We start from the raw sequence: 8,260 nt of genomic DNA on the forward strand, positions 1-8,260 counted from the left end.
GTCTGCTTTTGATCATTATATATGCTATATAGGCTGGTTCTCAGTCATGTGAGCCACAGAATGAGACTGAGGGCTGTATAAAAGAGATTGCAATAGGAGACATTGCTCTAAGGAAGAAGAAAAGTCCTAATAGCTCAATTTTTAAAAAGTTCTTAAAACCCATTTAATCAGCATACACAGCACTTGACAAAAAAAGGTTCTCTGACAAATGTATAGTCTAAACACAAGATCAGGAGAGGGCGTATACTAGGATTATTAATGATGAGAATGGGCTGTTTAAAGAGGAAGGATTTAAAAGAGAGAAGATATCTCGCAAGAGAGACCATTCATTATGGAGTCATCACAACAGAAATGCTCAAAGCAGAGAGCATACAAAGGAGATGAAGACAAGTAAAACTGACTATATAGTCTATATCTACACCACAGGTCATGACCCATAGCGTAGATGCACCCCTACAATCATGGAAGCAGTTTTTCCATTGCTGTAGGAACTCCACCTCCCCAAGTGATGATAGTGAGGTCAACGGAAGCATTCTTCCTTTGATTTAATTGCATTTACACAAGGAATTAGGTCAACATAGCTACAGCACTCTTGGGGGTGGACCTTTTACACCCACAGGTATGGTGAGCTAAATTTTAAGTATAGACCAGACGCAACCTAAAAGAATTGGGATGAGGGCAGGAAGTGGGAAGTTAGCTAGGAGGAAGTTAGAGCAGAGAGGGAAGATGATGTAAGGCCCTGAAGATGAGGCAAAGGAACTTGTATTTGAAGTGGCAAATCAGGAAACCAATAAGCAGCATGAGAAGAAGCAGAATTTTGGACAGAGTGGATGACAGGCAAGGAGGCCAGAGGAGAGACTGAGATGCTCCATATTAGCTAAAAAGCTACCTAAAAATCTATGTAACCACTATTATAATGTATCTACTTCTTCCATCTACCAGACTACAAGCAGCAAATCTTGTGTCGCTGTCCTATAAAAAATTTAAACTGCCTGGTCTTTTCTCTTTAACCAAAATGACTCTTTTGTGTGTTATATCCTGACCATGAAGAAATTGAGACTGGAAGAAAAATCAGTGTCAGTCTACTGAACAGACCTGAACTTTCCAGCTTGAAATGCAGACTAGCACAAAATGACAACTGTTTTATTTCTTTGAGCATAAGCTTTTGTGGGCTAAAACCCACTTCATCGGATGCATGGAGTGGAAAATACAGTCTCTACTGTATTTTCTACTCCATGCATCTGATGAAGTGGGTTTTAGCCAACAAAAGCTTATGCCCAAATAAATTTGTTTGTCTCTAAAGTGTCACAAGGACTCCTCGTTGTTTTTGCTGATACAGACTAACACGGCTACCACTCTGAAACCTACTTTATTTCTGTGAAAGGATGAACTTTCCTCTATTCAGATAACTCTGGCTCTGAAGGCCATTACTGATTTGAATAGCACTTTTTAAAATAAAAAATTAAACAATATGAACAAACATGCTTTACTAGCTTGTGCAGTTTTGATGCTTCTTAAGCTAGAAGTTCTTAAGGTCTTTTAACTTATTAAATAAAGATAAATGTAGTAAACATCTAGGATAATAATCCATCTACATCTATTTACAAAGCAAGAGTACTGCCCACATCCATTCTGAGGATTAGTGTTATCACATTAGATCCACCCCAATCTTTCTAACACAACTAGACATACTCATGACATAAAAACCCATTGCTGCACGAAACAGGAAGTTAAAAAAAACTTAAGTGGTTAAGCCGTCAACTCAATGCCTCCAGAGACACGTAGCTAGCACCTGACTACAGACATTTAATAGGGTTTTAATTTTAGCAAACCTTGTTTTCTTCCGCTTTCAAGTTGTGTAGTGAATTTTAAATCACCGTCTGGCAAACAAAAGTGGTACCTAGCTCCCATAGCACATTATAATAGATGTCCACTGGTGTTAAACATATCGTGCTGTCTCTTGGTAATTGTATTTTTGTAACAGAATAGGACAGAGGGACCAATTTTTAAACAAAGAAAAATGAAGTGTTTTTCCTCTATTAACAAAAATTCCCTGACAAAAAATTCCGATGAGATGTTTCTAACTAAAATCTGTAATATACATCTAATCATACCTTAAAACTATTAACAGAAAAATTATTGTAATTAAGTGGTTATATCGTGTATTTTACAGATGGTTCCTGCATAGTTACAAAAATACATTAACCTTGAACAGAAAACGGCAAGCCAGATGAAGGAATTCCAGTACAAAGGAAAAATCCTCTTCCCCTGCAATGGAAAATTTTAATCTCTTCAAGCAGGTTGCAGAGATGCTTAGCAGGACTTGGGTTGCCTAGATACCAATCACACCCTCTTGCCAATAGAGACAAACTAACCATCAGCAAATGAAACAACGGACAAGTGAATGAACTAAATTAGTGGGATTTTTATTCCATTGTTCCTCTGCGCATGAACGAAAAAATCACACAGCCTAACCTGGAAAGGGCCAGTTTGTTTAAAATTGATTTAGCGCAAACTCATCAAATGTAATGGAAAAATACTGATAAACTCTAGCCACAATAATCAACAGGAACACAATAGTCATTAGTCTCAAATCACCTTGGCTCTGAAGCACAAGACTGTTTTGCTCCTACCCTAACATTATGAACAGAACAACAGGTAGTATAACGTCAATCTCCTAAACTGTATTCCTAACTCAGAATTAAAGAAAATAGTAGAATTACCAAGGCAGCACTTTTAACAGCATTGCAACAAAGAAAGAATTACCATTTAAATATTGCTATATTCTAACCTTTTGATCAGATAGTTGAATTTTGTGAGCATATTCTTAGCTACAGAACAAGTTATACGTGAGAGAAAGCAATAAAAATCAAATGCAGATGATGAACTTCACTATCAATTCTCACAATCTCCTGAAAATATTTAATTTATATCTTGGCTTAATGTTAAAGATTGCAACTAATTACAATGGACTACAACTAAATGAAACAAAAACTGTATCTTCAGACCTTGTGTACACCAAGATGTTTTTCCTAAAATTTCCCATGATAGCTACCAAGTCCATTTCACTGTTATAAGCTAAACTAAGATGCTATGATTTCGGACACTGTGTATTCTAGACCTGTTCTTACCAGGGTTAGATGAAACAGTGGTTAAAATGCTTGTGGGAAAGCACTGGGGCCATTAATACTCCCACTGCTGCTACCACAAGTGTAGGTGAACCAGTGGCAACAAAATGGACGTAGTGTGTTCTAGCAGACAGACAGACCATAAGATGGTGATTCAGGATACCATTCCGAGCTCTGCCACTACCTGTCTGTGACACTGGGCAAACCACTTCACCTTTCTGTGCCTCCACTTCCCCTCCCACCACTTGTATTTAACTCTTCAAGACAGGGTGAACATCCTATGTTACATGTAAGAACTATCACAATTTGGACCCCAGTCTTGGCCGGATCCTCTAGATGCTAACGTAATATTAACATAGATGTGGCCTTACAGAAAACTGGCCTGTTTAAATAAATGAATGGTCTACTTGCCTATATGAAATCACCATCATAACTTAAAAGTTATTTGGGTGTTTAATATTCGTTTCCAATAAATTTCTGCAACTCACTTCTTTCTGTACAAGCCTTGTCTTACTTATCCTAGTCACTAATGTTGTCTACACATATTTTTGTTCCTAAATATAATGGTGTAAAAAATATTTTAAAAACCTGTAAAAAAACAGCCAATACTATTATTTAACTTGCCCTTCTAGATATGAAATCCCTTTGGGGCTCCTATGTCCTAGTTAAATTAGTAGTTTTTTTTTTTTTGGCTAAAATGACTACACATTTTCCTTCTGTGTATTCACAGAACAGTAACATTTCTGACATTTGCTGCCCATGCCCCTTCAGCCAATATACCAAGGCTATCTCAGACAAACGCTTTTGCTTCTTTTTTTAAGTTATATTTACTGGGCAGAGGAAGATACAAAAATAAGGAGGTACAACAGCAAGGTCTAGGCATAGGGGCCCTAGTGGGACGCTCACGTCTCACCCCAGCTGCTGGAATTCTTTTTAGAGTGGTGCTCCTCAACCCTGCTCAAGGGTCTCCATCTACCTAATAAGATTCTAGGACTGTCATTCTGAGAGTCACGCTGAAGCTCAGAATATCTGTTGAGTCAGTGTGAAGTGATGGAACAGCTTCAGGCATGGCTGAGAGCTCCTTTTGTTTAGATTTTCACCAGGTTTAATCATCACTGGAATTCACGGACTGCTACATCCAATTTTTAAGTCCACAAACTTTTTGACTTTATGAATTACACCCATAAGACAAAATGGGCTTTCAAAACCTCTAGCACATGGGTGCCTTATAAATTTGAAATTCTCCTCTCCACTGGTGTGGGAGGAAATTGTGTTACCCATCATATGTATTCCTAACCAGTTTCCAACTTTAATACTTCCACAATATAACAAAGCAAGATACACAGAAGTAACATATATATGTTTGACTTTAAAGCGGCAACATATTCAATTTAAATAACTTTGTAAATGGGGTGAGAACTAAATTATATGAAACAAAAATGCCCATACATTTTATATGAGTATATAAGAGTGGACTCAGTTCAAAGATCCTCTTTTTAGTTTCTCTTTTTAAGCTTCAAATTCAGCACACAACTCCCACATATTCCTAGCAGCAGCTCTCCAGTGGGTTTATAGCTACATAATTGCTGAATAAGATCAATCAAGTTTCAAAATCAAACGGTGTCTGAAGCTTTCTAAACTAAAAAATATCTTATGCCCACATTAATTTTAATCTCCTGAGCCAAACACTACCTCTTATGTTCAATGTTTGTCGTAAGAAAAAGGCACCAAAAAAAGCCTCCTGCCTCTTTAGAGAAGTTCTCCTCAAAGCTTTTCTGGACTATTTAAAGGATAAGAACACAAGATTCGTTTATTAAAATACTGGTTTTGAAATAACCGTGGAATATATTTGGTTGCTGTATCAAAGAAAAAGAAGAAAGCCCATCACTATATGTGTTTCCACGGTATGCATCCGATGAAGTGAGCTGTAGCTCACGAAAGCTCATGCTCAAATAAATTGGTTAGTCTCTAAGGTGCCACAAGTACTCCTTTTCTTTTTGCAAATACAGACTAACACGGCTGTTACTCTGAAACCCATCACTATATGGTGATTCAGTGTATGACTACACTAGAAAAGAAAGGTGTACTTTAACATGTGTTAGGTAACACGTTATTTCTTTCTAGAGAATGCAAGGCCCAAAACAGGATGGTTTGGGACAACTACAACAGGAGTTTATTTTGGCAGCAATGTTAATACAACAGAAACCACATTTTACAAAACCTCACTTAATCCAAAATGCCTTTTTGTCCCTGTGCCTGAGAACATTATCACATGCACACTCAATTTTATTAGCCCTTGATTTTACAAAACATTTGCAGAACAGGGTTTCTACTGCATGCAGTGTAGTACTTTGGAACTATGATTAACAAACATTTATTGAATCAAGAAGTGTTTCCTTATACAAGAAATGTAATTACCTTATTTCCATTTCTGTAATTTTTCAGTGATTTTGGACCAAATACTAAATTTAATTTGTATCCACTATACCGAACCAAAAAAAAAAACCCAGCCCTTCTCCCCCCACTATCTAAGCAGGTAAGCAACACTGTTTTAAAATTGGTAAAGAACACCGAATAAGGAATGGAAAACTATCCACTTTTACTCTTACTATAAAACTACCCTTTGTAAAACTCTGGTTTTGTTGCCTCAGAAGTTCTGGCTACCTCACTATTTGAGGACATCCAGAAACTAGCACCAAATTTCTGAACACTTGTTTGGGAGAGAAGGAAAGGGAGAGAAGAGAAATGCTCTCCTTAAGGAACATGATGCTCGGGTGCTAAAAGTGCTCCACAGTTACAAATTCCTCCCGAGCCCCTACAGAGAAAAATGCAATAACTGAGTGGAACCCGGTGCAACATGAAGCCAGTCCACACGCAAAGAAACAGAGGCACACGAGCACCTCTTTGAGGGACGTGGAAGTGGGACCCCTGTGCGTGCACCAGCCAAACACAAAGACGGGGCAGCCCCATGCTTCTGCGTATGCCTGGCACGGCACCAACGCCGGCCGCACGAGGGGAAGTTGGGAGCGGAGCGGGGGGGAAACTAGGCAGCAAGGGCAGCGGGCTACAAAGCCTGCTGGGGATTTCCGCGTCCCACGGGGAGGCAGGACCTGGACGGCCCCCAGCAGTGACGCAGGGCTCTGCGGACCGGGACCCCAAAAGCCCAGACCAGCCCGACCGGGAGAGGGGGAAGCGAGGAGGGGGAGGGGACAGGGATCCCGTTAGCTCAGCTGGCCCGGCCCGGCTCGGAGCCGGGTCCCCATGGGAGGAACGTAACCTCCACAGGCCGGCCCCGCTTACGCAGGCTACCGAGCGGTTCGCCAGCGCCTCCGGGTCCGGGCGGGTCGGGCGCGGCCGCCCGAACCGCTGTAGCGACTGGGAGGGGCTGGGCCCAGGAGCCGGGCGGGGGGGGAAGACTCAGGACCACAGGAGCCGAGGGGAGCTGCCGGAAAGGGGGTGGAAAGGATCGGTGGGGCCCGAAGGAGGCGGGAGAGACAGGTTACCTGAGTATCAGATCCCCGCGGCCAGCCGCTTCGCCTCTTTTGTTTCTCTGAAGCCAAAATGGCGGCGCCGAGGAGGACAGCCCCCGGCGGCCTGGCCCCCCCCTCTGTCCCCCGCCTTCCCATTGGCTCGGCGGAGGCAGCTGCCCGCTGATTGGGTGCCCGCGAGAGGCATTGTTGCTAGGGCCACCTGACTGAGCCGAGGGGAGGGGGAAGAGCTGGGGGAAGCTGGGCTTTGAGCGGGCTAGCAGGGAGATGCCGCCGCAGCGTGCCCCGGTGGGCAATGGATGTGGCTAGCCAGCCCCCCTTTGGTTTCCACTCGCTTGCTCCGCTTCTAGCTCCCACGTTGTACATAACGGTGAGGTGCAGTGCCCAGCACTCCAGCCTGCGCTGTCACAACGCTCACAGGGCCTTGGGCCTTTGTGCTACAATCCCCTTAGTGGTCCAGCAGGTGCAAGTGTTCCTGTCTCCACCGCCCCTCTGAGAGCCCATCTGCAGCCGGCTGAAGCAAAAGCTGGAACAGGGTCATACAGAACACGTAAAGATGATCTTACTTTCTAGTCCCACTTTTGCTCCTGTTATGTTGGTAAAATCCCATCTCATTCCTCCTAAACCTTTAGGGAACATTCATTCCTGTTCTCCCTCCTCAGATCCTTACTGTGACTCAACCTGGGTGATCACCCTATTGTAAAACATGCCCTAGGCCTAATGCTTTTTGAAGTCACAACGATGGGGCCCAACTGCAACCCCATTAATGAACCTATGACAGTAGAGCTGCCATCCTGGAAAGAATATAAAAACCAAATAAAAATAATAAGGTTTCAGAGTAACAGTCGTGTTAGTCTGTCTTTGCAAAAAGAAAAGGAGTACTTGTGGCACCTTAGAGACTAACCAATTTATTTGAGCATGAGCTTTCGTCACGAAAGCTCATGCTCAAATAAATTGGTTAGTCTCTAAGGTGCCACAAGTACTCCTTTTCTTTTTGCGAAAAATAATAAGATTATTGCAGTTCAGTTTACTAAGCAACAGACTCGCTCTGCCATCTGTTTAGTTTAGGGCTGTCAATTAATCGCAGTTAATGCCTGCAATTAATGCAAAACAAATGGATTAACTGTGACTATTTTTAAAATCTAGTTAGTTTTAATCACACTATTAACCAATAATAGAATACCAATTTTGTATTCTGTGTTGTAATTGAAATCAATATATTTGAAAATGCAGAAAAAATCCAAAAATAGTTTTAATAAATTTAAATGAGTATTTTATTGTTTAATAGTGTGACTAAAACTGTGATGAATCACAACTATTTTTTTACTCATGATTAATTGGGATTTTTTTTTAATTGTTAGCCCTAATGTAGTCATGGGATCAGACATGTCCACATAGGTATAAATTACTAGCATTTTATGCTAATTTTAAATACATAAAAGGTCAGGATGCTAAAAGTGGTAAAAACCACTGCGAGTTCATCTCACACAGCACCCAGTAAAGAAATCTGTACCAAAAGCAATGCTTAGACCTTTTATAGCATCCCTAGATATCAGATGCTGTGGCACTGCTGTGACCAGCCAGAGCATGCTATGGAATGGCACGCATCTCACCTCCCACATTTGACCTGTGAATTCCTATCTC

The 8,260-nt window shown here is 41.4% G+C and overlaps 1 protein-coding gene across 3 annotated transcripts in view; it reads right to left on the minus strand.

The window, feature by feature from the left end:
• IP6K2 (inositol hexakisphosphate kinase 2) overlaps window positions 1–6,733 on the minus strand; it is a 33,622-nt gene extending 26,889 nt beyond the window's left edge. Inside the window, exon 1 of one of the 3 annotated variants that reach the window (XM_077821134.1) lies at window positions 6,632–6,733. The gene's annotated coding sequence lies outside the window, so the exon portion shown is untranslated. The remainder of the gene's footprint in view (window positions 1–6,631) is intronic. The other 2 variants (XM_077821135.1, XM_077821136.1) reach the window with 2 other exon arrangements.
• Window positions 6,734–8,260: the final 1,527 nt, after the last annotated feature.

Source organism: Eretmochelys imbricata, chromosome 7 (assembly GCF_965152235.1).
Source record: "Eretmochelys imbricata isolate rEreImb1 chromosome 7, rEreImb1.hap1, whole genome shotgun sequence".
Lineage (NCBI taxonomy): Eukaryota > Metazoa > Chordata > Testudines > Cheloniidae > Eretmochelys > Eretmochelys imbricata.